This window comes from Arachis stenosperma, chromosome 3, assembly GCF_014773155.1.
Source record: "Arachis stenosperma cultivar V10309 chromosome 3, arast.V10309.gnm1.PFL2, whole genome shotgun sequence".
Taxonomy (NCBI): domain Eukaryota; kingdom Viridiplantae; phylum Streptophyta; class Magnoliopsida; order Fabales; family Fabaceae; genus Arachis; species Arachis stenosperma.
This window is the reverse complement of record NC_080379.1, coordinates 129,425,554-129,445,019: the sequence shown is the minus strand read 5'-3', so window position 1 is coordinate 129,445,019 and position 19,466 is coordinate 129,425,554. Positions and strand designations below refer to the sequence as shown.

Sequence of the window (19,466 nt, the reverse complement as noted above, 5' to 3'; positions counted from 1 at the left end):
TGCCAAAAAGCGTACAAATTATCCGCTCATCACAACACCAAACTTAAATTGTTGCTTGTCCCCAAGCAACCGAAAATCAAATAAGATAAAAAGAAGAGAATATGCAATGAATTCCAAAAACATCTATGAAGATCAGTATTAATTAGATGAGCGGGGCTTTTAGCTTTTTGCCTCTGAACAGTTTTGGCATCTCACTCTATCCTTTGAAATTCAGAATGATTGGCTTCTTTAGGAACTCAGAATCCAGATAGTGTTATTGATTCTCCTAGTTAAGTATGATGATTCTTGAACACAGCTACTTTATGAGTCTTGGCCGTGGCCCAAAGCACTCTGTCTTCCAGTATTACCACCGGATACATACATGCCACAGACACATAATTTGGTGAACCTTTTCAGATTGTGACTCAGCTTTGCTAAAGTCCCCAATTAGAGGTGTCCAGGGTTCTTAAGCACACTCTTTTTGCCTTGGATCACAACTTTATTTCTTTCTTTTTTTCTTTCTTTTTCTTTTTCTCTTTTTTTCCTCTTTTTTTCGTTTTTTTTCGTTTTTCTCTCTTTTTTTGTATTCACTGCTTTTTCTTGCTTCAAGAATCATTTTTATGATTTTTCAGATCCTCAGTAACATGTCTCCTTTTTCATCATTCTTTCAAGAGCCAACATTCATGAACCACAAATTCAAAAGACATATGCACTGTTTAAGCATACATTCAGAAAACAAAAAGTATTGCCACCACATCAAAATAATTAAACTGTTATAAAATTCAAAATTCATGCAATTCTTTTCTTTTTCAATTAAGAACATTTTTTATTTAAGAGAGGTGATGGATTCATAGGACATTCATAACTTTAAGGCATAGACACTAATGATCATAAGACACAAACATGGACAAACATAAAGCATAAGTTTTCGAAAAACAAGAAAATAAAGAACAAGGAGATTAAAGAACGGGTCCACCTTAGTGATGGCGGCTTGTTCTTCCTCTTGAAGGTCTTATGGAGTGCTTGAGCTCCTCAATATCTCTTCCTTGTCTTCGTTGCTCCTCTCTCATGATTCTTTGATCTTCTCTAATTTCATGGAGGAGGATGGAATGTTCTTGGTGCTCCACCCTTAGTTGTCCCATGTTGGAACTTAATTCTCCTAGGGAGGTGTTAATTTGCTCCCAATAGTCTTGTGGAGGAAAGTGCATCCCTTGAGGCATCTCAGGGATCTCATGATGAGAGGGGTCTCTTGTTTGCTCCATCCTTTTCTTAGTGATGGGCTTGTCCTCATCAATGGGGATGTCTCCCTCTATGTCAACTCCAACTGAATAACAGAGGTGACAAATGGGATGAGGGAAGGCTAACCTTGCCAAGGTAGAGGACTTGTCCGCCACCTTATAGAGTTCTTGGGCTATAACCTCATGAACTTCCACTTCTTCTCCAATCATGATGCTATGAATCATGATGGCCCGGTCTAGAGTAACTTCGGACCAGTTGCTAGTGGGAATGATTGAGCGTTGGATAAACTCCAACCATCCTCTAGCCACGGGCTTGAGGTCATGCCTTCTCAATTGAACCGGCTTCCCTCTTGAATCTCTCTTCCATTGGGCGCCCTCTTCACAAATGTCAGTGAGGACTTGGTCCAACCTTTGATCAAAGTTGACCCTTCTAGTGTAAGGATGTTCATCTCCTTGCATCATAGGCAAGTTGAATGCCAACCTCACATTTTCCGGACTAAAATCCAAGTATTTCCCCCGAACCATAGTAAGCCAATTCTTTGGATCCGGGTTCACACTTTGATCATGGCTCTTGGTGATCCATGCATTGGCATAGAACTCTTGAACCATTAAGATTCCGACTTGTTGAATGGGGTTGGTAAGAACTTCCCAACCTCTTCTTCGGATCTCATGTCGGATCTCCGGATATTCACTCTTTTTGAGTGAAAAAGGGACCTCGGGGATCACCTTCTTCAAGGCCACAACTTCATAGAAGTGGTCTTGATGCACCCTTGAGATGAATCTCTCCATCTCCCATGACTCGGAGGTGGAAGCTTTTGCCTTCCCTTTCCTCTTTCTAGAGGTTTCTCCGGCCTTGGATGCCATAAATGGTTATGGAAAAACAAAAGCAATGCTTTTACCACACCAAACTTAAAAGGTTTGCTCGTCCTCGAGCAAAAGAAGAAAGAAGAGAGTAGAAGAAGAAGAAATGAGGAAGAAGGGAATGGCTTTGTGTTCGGCCAAAGAGGGGGAGAAGTGGTGTTTGGGTGGGAAAGTGGTTTGAATTTGAATGGTGAGGTAGGTGGGGTTTTATGAAGGATGGATGTGAGTGGTGAAGAGAAAGATGGGATTTGATAGGTGAAGGGTGTTTGGGGAAGAGGTATTGAGGTGATTGGTGAATGGGTGAAGAAGAAGAGAGAGTGGTGGGTTGGTGGGGATCCTGTGGGGTCCACAGATCCTGAGGTGTCAAGGAAAAGTCATCCCTGCACCAAATGGCATGCAAAAACACGTTTTGTGCCAAATCTGGCGTTAAACGCCGGGCTGGTGCCCATTTCTGGCGTTTAACGCCAGGTTCTTGCCCTTTTCTGGCGTTTAACGCCAGTCTGGTGCCCCTTTCTGGCGTTAAACGCCCAGAATGGTGCCAGACTGGGCGTTAAACGCCCAACTGCTAGCCTTACTGGCGTTTAAACGCCAGTAGGTTCTTCCTCCAGGGTGTGCTGTTTTTCTTCCTGATTTTCATTCTGTTTTTTCTTTTTCAATTGATTTTGTGACTTCTTATGATCATCAACCTACAAAAAAATAAAATAACAAAAGAAAATAGATAAAATATAACATTGGGTTGCCTCCCAACAAGCGCTTCTTTAATGTCAGTAGCTTGACAGTGGGCTCTCATGGAGCCTCACATTTTCTCAGAGCAATGTTGGAACCTCCCAACACCAAACTTAGAGTTTGAATGTGGGGGTTCAACACCAAACTTAGAGTTTGGTTGTGGCCTCCCAACACCAAACTTAGAGTTTGACTGTGGGGGCTCTGCTTGACTCTGATTTGAGAGAAGCTCTTCATGCTTCCTCTCCATGGTGACAGAGGGATATCCTTGAGCCTTAAACACAAAGGATTCTTCATTCACTTGAATGATCAGTTCACCTCTATCAACATCAATCACAGCCTTGGCTGTGGCTAGGAAGGGTCTGCCAAGGATGATGGTTTCATCCATGCACTTCCCAGTCTCTAGGACTATGAAATCAGCAGGGATGTAATGGTCTTCGATCTTCACCAAAACATCCTCTACAAGCCCATAAGCTTGTTTTCTTGAGTTGTCTGCCATCTTTAGTGAGATTCTTGCAGCTTGTACCTCAAAGATCCCTAGCTTCTTCATTACAGAGAGAGGCATGAGGTTTACACTTGACCCTAAGTCACACAGAGCCTCCTTGAAGGTCATGGTGCCTATGGTGCAAGGTATGGAAAACTTTCCAGGATCTTGTCTCTTTTGAGGTAATTTCTGCCTAGACAAGTCATCCAGTTCTTTGGTGAGCAAAGGAAGTTCATCCTCCCAAGTCTCATTTCCAAATAACTTGTCATTTAGCTTCATGATTGCTCCAAGGTATTTAGCAACTTGCTCTTCAGTGACATACTCATCCTCTTCAGAGGAAGAATACTCATCAGAGCTCATGAAAGGCAGAAGTAAGTCCAATGGAATCTCTATGGTCTCATTTTGAGCCTTAGATTCCCATGGTTCCTCATTAGGGAGCTCATTGGAGGTCAGTGCACGCCCATTGAGGTCTTCCTCAGTGGCGTTCACTTCCTCTCCCTCCTCTCCAAATTCGGCCATGTTGATGACCTTGCACTCTCCTTTTGGATTTTCTTCTGTATTGCTTGGGAGAGTACTAGGAGGGAGTTCAGTAACTTTCTTGCTCAGCTGTCCCACTTGTGCCTCCAAATTCCTAATGGAGGATCTTGTTTCAGTCATGAAACTTTGAGTGGTTTTGATTAGATCAGAGACCATGGTTGCTAAGTCAGAGGTGTTCTGCTTAGAACTCTCTGTCTGTTGCTGAGAAGATGATGGAAAAGGCTTGCCATTGCTAAACCTGTTTCTTCCACCATTATTGTTATTGAAACCTTGTTGAGGTCTCTCTTGATTCTTCCATGAGAAATTTGGATGATTTCTCCATGAAGAATTATAGGTGTTTCCATAGGGTTCTCCTATGTAATTCACCTCTTCCATTGAAGGGTTCTCAGGATCATAAGCTTCTTCCTCAGATGAAGCATCCTTAGTACTGCTTGGTGCATTTTGCATTCCAGACAGACTTTGAGAAATCAAATTGACTTGCTGAGTCAATATCTTATTCTGAGCTAGAATGGCATTCAGAATATCAATCTCAAGAACTCCTTTCTTCTGACTTGTCCCATTGTTCACAGGATTCCTTTCAGAAGTGTACATGAATTGGTTATTTGTAACCATTTCAATTTGCTCTTGAGCTTCTGCAGGCGTCTTCTTCAGATGAAGAGATCCTCCAGTAGAGCTATCCAAAGACATCTTGGATAGTTCAGAGAGACCATCATAGAAAATACCTATGATGCTCCATTCAGAAAGCATGTCAGATGGACATTTTCTGATCAATTGTTTGTATCTTTCCCAAGCTTCATAGAGGGATTCTCCTTCCTTCTGTCTGAAGGTTTGGACTTCCACTCTAAGCTTACTCAATTTTTGAGGTGGAAAGAACTTTGCCAAGAAGGCATTGACTAGCTTTTCCCATGAGTCCAGGCTTTCTTTAGGTTGTGAGTCCAACCATGTCCTAGCTCTGTCTCTTACAGCAAAAGGGAATAGCATAAGTCTGTAGACCTCAGGGTCAACCCCATTAGTCTTGACAGTGTCACAGATTTGCAAGAATTCAGCTAAGAACTGATGAGGATCTTCCAATGGAAGTCCATGGAACTTGCAATTCTGTTGCATTAGAGAAACTAATTGAGGCTTAAGCTCAAAGTTGTTTGCTCCAATGGCAGGGATAGAGATGCTTCTCCCATAGAAGTCGGGAGTAGGTGCAGTAAAGTCACCCAGCACCTTCCTTGCATTGTTGTTGTTGTTGTTTTCGGCTGCCATGGTTTCTTCTTCTTTGAAAAATTCGGTTAGGTCCTCTACAGAGAATTGTGCCTTAGCTTCTCTTAGCTTTCGCTTTAAGGTCCTTTCAGGTTCAGGGTCAGCTTCAACAAGAATGCTTTTGTCTATGCTCCTGCTCATATGAAAGAGAAGAGAACAAGAAAGTGTGGAATCCTCTATGTCACAGTATAGAGATTCCTTGAGGTGTCAGAGGAACAGAAAAATAGAAGGAAGAAGTAGAGAATTCGAACTTAATTAGATAGAGTTCGAATTGTGCATTGAGAAGGAGTGGTACTCCATAAATAGAAGGATGTGGGAAGAGAGGAAGAAATTTTCGAAAATCAAGTGAAATATTTTGAAAACATTTTTTAAAAAAAAATTAATGAATTTTCGAAAATCAAGAGTGGGAAAGGAATCAAGTAATTTTTGAAAAAGATTTTTGAAATTAGAAATAAAAAAGATATGATTAAAAACTGTTTTGAAAAAGATGTGATTAAAAAGATATGATAAAAAAATTATGCTTTTTAAAAAGATATGATTGAAAAGATATGATTTGAAAACAATTTTAAAGAGATTTGATTTTAAAAATTAATGACTTGCATAACAAGAAAAGATATGATTCAAACATTAAATCTTTCTCAACAGAAAAGGCAACATACTTAAAATGTTCAATCAAATCATTAATTGTTAGTAAGTATCTTTGAAAAAGGAAAGAAATTGATTTTGAAAACATTTGATTGAAAAGATATGATTTGAAAAAGATTTGATTTTGAAAAACTTTGAAAACTTGAAAAAAATTGATTTTGAAAACAAAATCCTCCCCCTTGTGCCATCCTAGCGTTAAACGCCCAGAATGGTGCACATTCTGGCGTTTAACGCCCAATGCACTACCTTTTTGGGCGTTAAACGCCCAACCAGGCACCCTGGCTGGCGTTTAAACGCCAGTCTGTCCTTCTTCACTGGGCGTTTTGAACGCCCAGCTTTTTCTGTGTAATTCCTCTGCTGCATGTTCTGAATCTTCAGTTCCCTGTACTATTGACTTGAAAATAGAACCAAGATCAAATAAACAATGCATGCAAGACACCAAACTTAAATTTAGACACTAGACTCAAACAAGAAACATGAAATATTTTTGGTTTTTATGGTTTTGTAATTTTTTTGTGCTTTTTTCGAAAATTATATGAAAATAGAAAATAAAGGTTTCAGAATTCTCAATTTGGATTCCAGGAATCATTGCAATGTTCGTCTAAGACTCCGGTCCAGGAATTAGACATGGCTTCACAGCCAGCCAAGCTTTCAAAGAAAGCTTCGGTCCAAAACACTAGACATGGCCAATGGCCAGCCAAGCCTTAGCAGATCATTGCTCCAATAGCAAGATTGATAGAAATCAACAAGCTCTTGTGATGATAGGTTGAAACCTCGGTCCAATAAGATTAGACATGGCTTCTCAGCCAGCCAGACTTCAACAGATCATCATGAAACACTAGAATTTATTCTCAAGAACTCTGAAGAAAAATACCTAATCTAAGCAACAAGATGAACCGTCAGTTGTCCATACTCAAAACAATCCCCGGCAACGGCGCCAAAAACTTGGTGCGCGAAATTGTGATCACTACACAACTTTGCACAACTAACCAGCAAGTGCACTGGGTCGTCCAAGTAATACCTTACGTGAGTAAGGGTCGATCCCATGGAGATTGTTGGTATGAAGCAAGCTATGGTCACCTTGTAGATCTTAGTCAGGCAGACTCAAATGGGTATAGATGATGAATAAAACATAAAGATAAAGATAGAGATACTTATGCAATTCATTGGTGAGAACTTCAGATAAGCGAATGAAGGTGCTTTGTCCCTTCCGTCTCTCTGCTTTCCTACTGTCTTCATCCAATCCTTCTTACTCCTTTCCATGGCAAGCTGTATGTAGGGTTTCACCGTTGTCAGTGGCTACCTCCCATCCTCTCATTGGAAATGTTCAACGCACCCTGTCACGGCACGGCTATCCATCTGTCGGTCCTCAATCAGGCCGGAATAGAATCCAGTGATTCTTTTGCGTCTGTCACTAACGCCCCGCCCTCAGGAGTTTGAAGCACGTCACAGTCATTCAATCATTGAATCCTACTCAGAATACCACAGACAAGGTTTAGACCTTCCGGATTCTCTTGAATGCCGCCATCAGTTCTAGCTTATACCACGAAGATTCCGGTTAAAGAACCCAAGAGATATCCACCCAATCTAAGGTAGAACGGAGGTGGTTGTCAAACACACGTTCATAGGTGAGAATGATGATGAGTGTCACGGATCATCACATTCATCAAGTTGAAGAACAAGTGATATCTTGGAACAAGAACAAGCGGAATTGAATAGAAGAACAATAGTAATTGCATTAATACTCGAGGTACAGCAGAGCTCCACACCTTAATCTATGGTGTGTAGAAACTCCACCATTGAAAATACATAAGAACAAGAGTGATCATTGGTTTCGGCCCCAGAGAGGGGACCAGAAAAACCAAGATGAAAATACAATAGTCAAAGGTCCTACTTATAGGGAACTAGTAGCTTAAGAATTACAAAGATGAGTAAAAGACATAAAAATCCACTTCCGGGCCCACTTGGTGTGTGCTTGGGCTGAGCAATGAATCACTTTCGTGTAGAGACTCTTCTTGGAGTTAAACGCCAGCTTTTATGCCAGTTTGGGCGTTTAACTCCCATTTAGGTGCCAGTTCCGGCGTTTAACGCTGGGAAATCTGAAGGTGACTTTGAACGCCGGTTTGGGCCATCAAATCTTGGGTAAAGTATGGACTATCATATATTGCTGGAAAGCCCAGGATGTCTACTTTCCAACGCCATTGAGAGCGCGCCAATTGGGCTTCTGTAGCTCCAGAAAATCCACTTCGAGTGCAGCGAGGTCAGAATCCAACAGCATCTGCAGTCCTTTTCAGTCTCTGAATCAGATTTTTGCTCAGGTCCCTCAATTTCAGCCAGAAAATACCTGAAATCACAGAAAAACACACAAACTCATAGTAAAGTCCAGAAAAGTGAATTTTAACTAAAAACTAATAAAAATATACTAAAAACTAACTAAATCATACTAAAAACATACTAAAAACAATGCCAAAAAGCGTACAAATTATCCGCTCATCACGTTCACTGCCTCTTCCTCCTCTCCAAATTCGGCCATGTTGATGGCCTTGCACTCTTCTTTTGGATTTTCTTCTGTATTTCTTGGAAGAGTACTAGGAGGGAGTTCAGTAATTTTCTTGCTCAGCTGACCCACTTGTGCCTCCAAGTTCCTAATGGAGGACCTTGTTTCAGTCATGAAACTTTGAGTGGTTTTGATTAGATCAGAGACCATGGTTGCTAAGTCAGAGTAGTTTTGCTTAGAATTCTCTGTCTGTTGCTGAGAAGATGATGGAAAAGGCTTGCCATTGCTAAACCTGTTTCTTCCACCATTATTGCTGTTGAAACCTTGTTGAGGTCTCTGTTGATCCTTCCATGAGAGATTTGGATGATTTCTCCATGAAGAATTATAGGTGTTTCCATAGGGTTCTCCCATGTAATTCACCTCTTCCAGTGAAGGGTTCTCAGGATCATAAGCTTCTTCTTCAGATGAAGCGTCCTTAGTACTGCCTGGTGCAGCTTGCATTCCAGGAAGACTTTGAGAAATCAAATTGACTTGCTGAGTCAATATTTTGTTCTGAGCCAATATGGCATTCAGAGTATCAATCTCAAGAACTCCTTTCTTCTGATTTGTCCCATTGTTCACAGGATTCCTTTCAGAAGTGTACATGAATTGGTTATTTGCAACCATTTCAATGAGCTCTTGAGCTTCTGTAGGCGTCTTCTTCAAATGAAGAGATCCTCCAGCAGAGCTATCCAAAGACATCTTGGACAGTTCAGACAGACCATCATCGAAAATACCTATGATGCTCCATTCAGAAAGCATGTCAGAAGGACATTTTCTGATCAATTGTTTGTATCTTTCCCAAGCTTCATAGAGGGATTCTCCTTCCTTCTGTCTGAAGGTTTGGACTTCCACTCTAAGCTTACTCAATTTTTGAGGTGGAAAGAACTTTGCCAAGAAGGCATTGACTAGCTTTTCCCAAGAGTTCAGGCTGTCTTTAGGTTGTAAGTCCAACCATATTCTAGCTCTGTCTCTTACAGCAAAAGGGAATAGCATAAGTCTGTAGACCTCAGGGTCAACCCCATTAGTCTTGACAGTGTCACAGATTTGCAAGAATTCAGCTAAAAACTGATGAGGATCTTCCAAGGAAAGTCCATGGAACTTGCAATTCTGTTGCATTAGAGAAACTAATTGAGGCTTAAGCTCAAAGTTGTTTGCTCCAATGGCAGGGATAGAGATGCTTCTCCCATAGAAGTCGGGAGTAGGTGCAGTAAAGTCACCCAGCACCTTCCTTGCTTTTTTGGCATTGTTGTTGTTTTCGGCTGCCATGGGTTCTTCTTCTTTGAAGATTTCTGTTAGGTCCTCTACAGAGAGTTGTGCCTTAGCTTCTCTTAGCTTTTGCTTCAAGGTCCTTTCAGGTTCACGGTCAGCCTCAACAAGAATGCTTTTGTCCTTGCTCCTGCTCATATGAAAGAGAAGAGAACAAGAAAATGTGGAATCCTCTATGTCACAGTATAGAGATTCCTTGAGGTGTCAGAGGAACAGAAAAATAGAAGGAAGAGGTAGAAGAATTCGAACTTAGTGAGATAGAGTTCGAATTGTGCATTGAGGAGGAGTGGTACTCCTTAAATAGAAGGATGTGAGAAGAGGGGAAGAGATTTTTTGAAAATTAAGTAAAAGATTTTAAAAACATTTTGAAAAAGATTTTGAAGAAGATTAGATTTAAAAGTTATGGTTTTAAAAAGATGTGATTGAGAAGATATGATTTGAAAAACAATTTAAAAAGATTTGATTTTAAAAATTAATGACTTGCTTAATAAGAAAAGATATGATTCAAACATTAAACCTTTCTCAACAGAAAAGGCAACATACTTGAAATGTTGAATCAAATCATTAATTGTTAGCAAGTATCTTTGAAAAAGGAAAGAAATTGATTTTGAAAAAGATTTGATTGAAAAGATATGATTTGAAAAAGATTTGAATTGAAAACAAAATCTTTCCTCTTGTGCCATCCTGGCGTTAAACGCCCAGAATGGTATCCATTCTGGCGTTTAACGCCCAAAATGCTACCCTTTTGGGCGTTAAACGCCCAGCCAGGCACCCTGGCTGGCGTTTAAATGCCAGTTTTTCCTTCTTCACTGGGCGTTTTGAACGCCCAGCTTTTTCTGTGTAATTCCTCTGCTGCATGTACTGAATCTTTAGTTCCCTGTATTATTGACTTGAAAATAAAACCAAGATCAAATAAACAATACATGCAAGACACCAAACTTAAAATGAGACTAGTGTCTCAATAAGAAACATAACATATTTTTGGTTTTTTTATGATTTTGTAATTTTTTTTTATTTTTCAAAAATTAAGTGGAAAAGAAAATAAAGGTATCAAAATTCTTAATGAGAATTCCAGGAATCATGCAATGTTAGTCTAAAGCTTCAGTCTAAAGGAATTAGACATGGATAGCCAAGCTTCAGCAGGACATTGCATTCAAGAGCTAAATTGATGAGAATCAATCAGCTTTGGTGATGATAAGATCATCACCTTGAAACACTAGAATTCATTCTTAAGAACTCTGAAAAATACCTAATCTAAGCAACAAGATGAACCGTCAGTTGCCCATACTCGAAACAATCCCCGGCAACGGTGCCAAAAACTTGGTGTTGTTGCCGGATCAAAACTTGGCACTGTTATTGCAGGGAACAAATGCGAAACTATAGTTAGGACATTTAATTCCCCGGCAACGGCGCCAAAAACTTGGTGCACGAAATTGTGATCAGTACAAATCAAATAATCCCCGGTAATGAATCCAAAAACTTGGTGCTCAATACCACGGTATAAACATAATTTCACAACTTCGCACAACTAACCAGCAAGTGCACTGGGTCGTCCAAGTAATAAACCATACGCGAGTAAGGGTCGATCCCACGGAGATTGTTGATATGAAGCAAGCTATGGTCACCTTGTAAATCTTAGTCAGGCAGACTCAAATGGGTATGGGTGATATACGAATAAAACATAAAGATAAAGATAGAGATACTTATGTAATTCATTGGTGAGAACTTCAGATAAGCGAATGGAGATGCTTTGTCCCTTCCGTCTCTCTGCTTTCCTAATGTCTTCATCCAATCCTTCTTACTCCTTTCCATGGCAAGCTGTATGTTGGGCATCACCATTGTCAATGGCTACAGTCCCATCCTCTCAGTGGAAATGTTCAACGCACCCTGTCACGGCACGGCTATCCAGCTGTCGGTTCTCGATCATGTCGGAATAGAATCCAGTGATTCTTTTGCGTCTGTCACTAACGCCCCACAATCGCGAGTTTGAAGCTCGTCACAGTTATTCAATCATTGAATCCTACTCAGAATACCACAGACAAGGTTTAGACCTTCCGGATTCTCTTGAATGCAGTCATCAATTCTAGCTTATACCACGAAGATTCCGGTTAAAGAATCCAAGAGATATCTACCCAATCTAAGGTAGAACGGAGGTGATTGACGGTCACACGTTCATAGGTGAGAATGATGATGAGTGTCACGGATCATCACATTCATCAAGTTGAAGAACAAGTGATATCTTGGAACAAGAACAAGCTGAATTGAATAGAAGAACAATAGTAATTGCATTAATACTCGAGGTACAACAGAGCTCCACACCTTAATCTATGGTGTGTAGAAACTCCACCGTTGAAAATACATAAGAACAAGGTCTAGGCATGGCCGAATGGCCAGCCTCCCAAAGAGGGTTCAATCATAAAAACATGATCAAAAGATACAAAATACAATAGCAAAATGTCCTATTTATAGAGAACTAGTAGCCTAGGATTTACAGAAATGAGTAAATGACATAAAAATCCACTTTCGGGCCCACTTGGTGTGTGCTTGGGCTGAGCATTGAAGCATTTTCGTGTAGAGACTCTTCTTGGAGTTAAACGCCAGCTTTTGTGCCAGTTTGGGCGTTTAACTCCCATTCTTGTGCCAGTTCCGGCGTTTAACGCCGGGCATTCTTGAGCTGATTTGGAATGCCGGTTTGGGCCATCAAATCTTGGGCAAAGTATGAACTATTATATATTGCTGGAAAGCCCAGGATGTCTACTTTCCAACGCCGTTGATAGCGCGCCAATTGGGCTTTTGTAGCTCCAGAAAATTCATTTCGAGTGAAGGGAGATCAGAATCCAACAGCATCTGCAGTCCTTTTTAGTCTCTGAATCAGATTTTTGCTCAGGTCCCTCAATTTCAGCCAGAAAATACCTGAAATCACAGAAAAATACACAAACTCATAGTAAAGTCCAGAAAAGTGAATTTTAACTAAAAACTAATAAAAATATACTAAAAACTAACTAAAACATACTAAAAACAATGCCAAAAAGCGTATAAATTATCCGCTCATCAGGAAGAGAGATACTTGCATGCGATAAGTAGGAATCGCAGTCACTACCGAGTTGAGCAAACAGATTCTACCTGCCTTATTAAGCAATCTCCCTTTTCAGCTGGCTAGCCTTCCCCGAATCTTGTCCAGAACATCGTTGAAAGTTGCGCGTGTCACCCGAGAGTGATTAAGGTTCACCCCTAAATACTTGTCCAAGTTCTGGACGAATCTGATGGAGGAGACTCCAGTGAAAATCTCTTTTCTTGTCGCTGAAACATTCCTAGAGCATAGCGCTTTAGATTTCTCCACATTAACCTTCATCTCAGAGGCTCTGTAGAAATTTTCCAAAGCTACCATTACAGTTTGAACTTGCTATTTTTCAGCTTTACAGAAAAGAAGCAAATCATCGGCAAACATCAAATGAGAAATTCTTGGACCCCCTCTAGAAACCGCAACCGGCTTCCACAAGCCCTTATCAACTTGCTGATTAATAGAACAAGACAATCTCTCCATACAAGTGATATAGGATACGGTGATATAGGATCTCCTTGCCTAAGACCCTGCTCAGAGTGAAGCTATTTAATCTATCCTCATTCCAGAGGATAGACAGTGAGGAAGTAGTGACACAACACATAATCAGATTGACTGTCGGAGGAGGAAAGCCAAAACTCACCAGGGTTTGTTTCAGAAATCCCCAATCCACTCTATCGTACGCTTTCTCCAGATCAATCTTAAAGTCCAGGGTGACTTTCTTTGACTTTATCTTCTTCATGAAATGGAGAACCTCTTGTGCTACAATGATGTTGTCTGGGGTTCCTCTCCCCGGGATAAACCCTCTTTGAAGGGGCCCAATAATCTCTTTGAGATGGAGACAAAGTCTATTAACCAGGACCTTCATTATAACTTTGTAAATCACATTACAGAGACTAATTGGTCGGAAATCCTTCATGGAAACCGGGTTTTCTACCTTCGGAATAAGAACCACAAGAGTTTCCATCATCCTTAGATCCATATCCAAACCAGAGAATGCATGACGAACCATAGTCCAAACATCAAAACCAACAATCTCCCAGTATTCTTTAAAGAATAAAGCTTGAAACCCATCAGGTCCCGGCGCCTTAAAAGAATGCATACTGAAAACGGCCGACTTAACTTCTTCCAGAGTAAATGGCGCTGTGAGGCTACAACAGGCTTCATCATTCAGGGAAGGTAGCGGCACATCACCAAGACAACCTAAGTCTACATCCTCCGACTGGCAGAATAGGTGTTTATAAAAGGATTCAGCTTCCCTTCTAAGGACATCCGGGTCCGTTTCCCATACCCCATCTTGAAGAAAGAGACCATGAATCTTATTATGCTTTCTCTGCACAAGAGTCTGGACATGAAAGAATTTGGTATTTCTATCCCCAAATTTTACCCACTGCTCTTTAGATTTTTGAAACCATAGAAGTTCCTCCTGCACAAGCGTGTTATTAAATTTCTCAATCAGTTGTTTTTCTTTTTGCTGCATAGACAAATCTTCCATTACATCAAGTCGCTTCTAAAAGCTTGCCATGCATCTCTCTGTAGCTAGCCTGCCATGACTGTTTCACAATATCTCTGTACTCCGGATGAGTTGTCCAAGTTGCAATAAACTGAAAAGGTCTATTCTTTTTTGGTTGGGGACGATGGTGCACGAAATTATGATCACTACTTTTCACAACTCAAATAATCCCCGGTAATGAATCCAAAAACTTGGTGCTCAATACCATGGTATAAACACAACTTCACACAACTAACCAGCAAGTGCACTGGGTCGTCCAAGTAATAAACCTTACGCGAGTAAGGGTCGATCCCACGGAGATTGTTGGTATGAAGCAAGCTATGGTCACCTTGTAAATCTCAGTCAGGCAGATTCAAATGGTCATGAATGATATATGAATAAAGCATAAAGATAGAGATACTTATGTAATTCATTGGTGAGAATTTCAGATAAGCGTATGGAGATGCTTTGTCCCTTCCGTCTCTCTGCTTTTCTACTGTCTTCATCCAATCCTTCTTACTCCTTTCCATGGCAAGCTGTATGTTGGGCATCACCGTTGTCAGTGGCTACAATCCCGTCCTCTCAGTGAAAATATTCAACGCACCCTGTCACGGCATGGCTAATCATCTGTCGGTTCTCAATCAGGTTGGAATAGAATCCATTGATTCTTTTGCGTCTGTCACTGGTGGACGAAATTGTGATTCCTTTGTTATTGTATTTTGTAAAATTCATTGCTTTTTCTTTCCCTGGTAATGGCGCCAAAAACATGATGCCAATACCATGGTTCACAACTTCGTTCAACTTAACCAGCAAGTGTACTGGGTCATCCAAGTAATACCTTACGTGAGTAAGGGTCGATCCCACAGAGATTGTTGGTATGAAGCAAGCTATGGTCACCTTGTAAATCTCAGTTAGGAAGATTAAATTGGTTTATGATGAGTTCGAAAATTAATAGTAAATAGAAAATAAAAAGGGATAGAAATACTTATGTAAATCAATAGTGGAAATTTCAGATAGGCGTATGGAGATGCTGTGCTCCTCTTGAATCTCTACTTTCTTATTACATTCATCCAATTCTTCTTACTCCTTTCCATGGCAAGCTGTATGTAGGGCATCACCATCATCAATGGCTACTTTTAATCCTCTAGGGAAAATGGTCCTATGCGCTGTCACTGCGCGGCTAATCGTCTGGAGGCATCACCCTTGGTTGATAGCTACATCCCATCCTCTCAGTGAAAATGGTCCAAATGCTCTGTCACAGCACGGCTAATCATCTGTCGGTTCTCAATCAGGTTGGAATAGAATCCATTGATTCTTTTGCGTTTGTCATCACGCCCAGCCTTCAGGAGTTTGAAGCTTGTCACAATCATTCAATACCGGAATCCTACTCGGAGTACCACAGACAAGGTTAGACTTTCCGGATTCCCAGGATCCTACTTGGAATACCACAGACAAGGTTAGACCTTCCGGATCCCCATGAATGCCGCCATCTATCTAGCTTATACCACAAAGATTCTGTTGGGGAATCTAAGAGATATGCGTCCGGCCTAGAGTAGAACGGAAGTGGTTGTCAGTCACGCGCGTTCATAGGTGAGAATGATGATGAGTGTCACGGATCATCACATTCATCAAAATGTTGTGCAACGTATATCTTGGAATAAGAAAAAAAGAGAATTGAATGGAAAGTAATAATAATTGTATTGAAACTTGAGGTACAGCAGAGCTCCACACCCTTAATCTATGGTGTGCAGAAACTCCACCGTTGAAAATACATAAGTAAAAGGTTCAGGCATGGCCGAATGGCCAGCCCTCAAAACGTGATCACCGGATTCAAAATACAATCCAGGATGATAATATGATAGTAAAAAGTTCTATTTATAATAAACTAGCTCCTAGGGTTTACATAAGTAAGTAATTGATGCATAAATCCACTTCCGGGGCCCACTTGGTGTATGCTTGGGCTGAGCTTGATCAATCCACGAGCTGAGGCTTTTCTTGGAGTTGAACTCCAAGTTATGACGTGTTTTGGGCGTTCAACTCCGGATCATGACGTTTTTCTGGCGTTTAACTCCAGACAGCAGCATGTACTTGGCGTTCAACGCCAAGTTACGTCGTCAATTTTCGAATGAAGTATGGACTATTATATATTGCTGGAAAGCTCTGGATGTCTACTTTCCAACGCCGTTGAGAGCGCGCCAATAGAAGTTCTGTAGCTCCAGAAAATCCATTTCGATTGCAGGGAGGTCAGATTCCAATAGCATCAGCAGTCCTTTTGTCAGCCTTTTTTCAGAGTTTTGCTCAAGTCCCTCAATTTCAGCCAGAAATTACCTGAAATCACAGAAAAACACACAAACTCATAGTAAAGTCCAGAAATGTGAATGTAACATAAAAACTAATGAAAACATCCCTAAAAGTAGCTTGAACTTACTAAAAACTACCTAAAAACAATGCCAAAAAGCGTATAAATTATCCGCTCATCAGTCACTAACGCCCAGCCTTCAGGAGTTTGAAGCTCGTCACAGTCATTCAATCATTGAATCCTACTCAGAATACCACAGACAAGGTTTAGACCTTCCGGATTCTCTTGAATGCCGCCATCAATTCTAGCTTATACCACGAAGATTCTGATTAGGAAATCCAAGAGATAAACATTCAAGCCTTGTTTGCTTGTAGAACGGGAGTGATTGTCAGGCACGCGTTCATAAGTGAGAATAATGATGAGCGTCACATAATCATCACATTCATCAAGTTCTTGAGTGCGAATGAATATCTTGGAATAAGAACAAGCTGAATTGAATTAAAGAACAATAGTAATTGCATTAATACTCGAGGTACAGCAGAGCTCCACACCTTAATCTATGGTGTGTAGAAACTCCACCGTTGAAAATACATAAGAACAAAAGTGATCATTGGCTTCGGCCCCAGAGAGGGAACCAGAAGAACCAAGATGATCTAAGAACTAGACGTCCAAGGATGATCCTAAGATCGAAAATGATCCAAAGATGAAAATACAATAGCAAAATGTCCTATTTGTAGAGAACTTGTAGCCTAGGGTTTACAGAAATGAGTAAATGACATAAAAATTCACTTCCGGGCCCACTTGGTGTATGCTTGGGCTGAGCATTGAAGCATTTTCGTGTAGAGACTTCTCTTGGAGTTAAACGCCAGCTTTTGTGCCAGTTTGGGCGTTTAACTCCCATTCTTGTGCCAGTTCCGGCGTTTAACGCTGGGCAGTTTTGAGCTGATTTGGAACGCCGATTTAGGCCATCAAAACTTGGGCAAAGTATGAACAATTATACATTGCTGGAAAGCCCAGGATGTCTACTTTCCAACGCCGTTGAGAGCGCGCCAATTGGGCTTCTGTAGCTCCAGAAAATCTACTTTGAGTGTAGGGAGGTCAGAATCCAACAGCATCTGCAGTCCTTTTCAGCCTCTGAATCAGATTTTTGCTCAAGTCCCTCAATTTCAGCCAGAAAATATCTGAAATCACAGAAAAACACACAAACTCATAGTAAAGTCCAGAAAAGTGAATTTTAACTAAAAACTAATAAAAATATAATAAAAACTAACTAAAACATACTAAAAACATACTAAAAACAATGCCAAAAAGCGTACAAATTATCCGCTCATCAGACGACCTGCACAGCGCACTAGGATAGGACAATTATCATACTGAAGCCTATTTAAAATTTTTGCATAAGCCTCTGGAAAGAGAGATAGCCAGCCACTATTGATACAGACCCAGTCAAGTTTTTTCGCCACCTCAACACCATTTTTAACCCTTCTGTACCAAGAAAACTGTCTTCCAATAGTCTTCAAGTCAAACAGATTACTGTCCCCTAGAGATGCAGCAAGCCAATCTGCATGACGACTCGAGAAGAGGCATCCCTTAGATTCATGAGAGAATAGTACTTCATTAAAATTACCAAGAACAATCCATGGCCCGCAGAAAGACAATGACTGAGTAACAAGATAATCCCATAGCAGAACTCTGGTATTAAATTGAGGACTACCATAGATACCACTGCACCTCCAAATCACATTATTTACCTGAACCTCAACTGTAACACACTGATCGAAAGCATCAACCCATTTGCAGTGAACACCCTGCATTGCAGAAAGGAACCAGATACCCCCCTTATGTCCTGACGCCTCCACTATACCAATAGGGTGATAACCAAGTCTTTCCCAGAATAGTTTCAAGTGTTGAAAAGGACAATGAGTTTCAACCACAATAAAAAATACAGGTTTAAATTTCCTAACCAGCTCTTTACAATTCACATGGGCTAACTTATTAGAAGCACCCCTAATATTCCAAGCTATTATATTTAAACTATCCATAATATAAAATATAAAATTATAAAACAAAGAAATCAAAGTGCATCACCAACCTCAAACTGAGACTTACCCAGCAGAAGTGACTCCCGTGACCTTCGGGTTTTCTGGATCTCCATGGAATATCTCCTTATTCCCGCCTACCAACGCAATAACAGCCGGTAACGCACCTTCCTTCTCCAATGGAACCGCCATGGTAACATCCACCTTCACGGTTGCAGGAAGACATGACGATGCTTCTACCACCGTGCCTCCATTCTTCTCAACTGGCGAGCTCTGTAGGGACTCCGGCCTTGGTCGTTTTCAGAGAGAGGACCCGCAAGGCACTGGGGTGTGTCGGGTTGAGGAGATCGACGTCTCACCAACACGGGAAGTGCTGTGTCTGACCTTGACTCGTGACCCGACCCTAGCGCGATAAGAGCTGGATCCATTCGTGTGAGAGAAGTGGATGGTGGGCCTGATTACTCTACCCGAATCGGTTCTGGATTGAGTGCCTCTTTGGACCTTGTTAGATTGCTTCTGACCCAGCTTGGTTTTCCCTTTCCTCACAACTTGCTCCCAGCCTGGTTCATCATGCATGCAAGCCTCCTCAACATTATTTCCTTCCAAATTATTAGCCTCTAAATCCTTTTGCAAACTCGGTGCAGGATTCTCACCAGTAACGCCACCTACCACATCAGGTTCTACTTCATTTGAATTGTGAATTTTGGTCTCAGGATGTGGCACTGCCTTTGTACCGTCCCGTGGCTTGGTGGCATCAGAATCAGCACTCTTTCCTTCCCTAGAGTCTCTACCCAAGCACTGTGCCATATCGTGACCATAACGTGCACAAGAGTTACAAATTAAATTTAAACTTTCATACTCCACTACATGAGTTACGCCTTCCACAATGATATGCTTGATCACTGGCAGTCCTAAATTTATTTGAACACATACTTGGGCATATCGTCCTCTCTCAGCCAAATTTATTTATCATGTATTTATCTAAATTACTAGAATATTACCAATTTTTATAGTACTCCTAACATTTTTTAAGCCATTTTTTTAAAATTATTTTG

At 40.9% G+C, this 19,466-nt stretch overlaps 2 non-coding genes across 2 annotated transcripts; both read left to right on the top strand.

The window, feature by feature from the left end:
• Positions 1-4,567: 4,567 nt before the first annotated feature.
• Positions 4,568-4,671, top strand: LOC130972295 (small nucleolar RNA R71). The gene has a single exon (XR_009083483.1). It is a non-coding gene; the product is annotated as a small nucleolar RNA R71 (small nucleolar RNA).
• A 4,336-nt stretch (positions 4,672-9,007) lies between these two features.
• Positions 9,008-9,115, top strand: LOC130971498 (small nucleolar RNA R71). The gene has a single exon (XR_009082714.1). It is a non-coding gene; the product is annotated as a small nucleolar RNA R71 (small nucleolar RNA).
• The last annotated feature ends 10,351 nt before the right edge of the window (positions 9,116-19,466 follow it).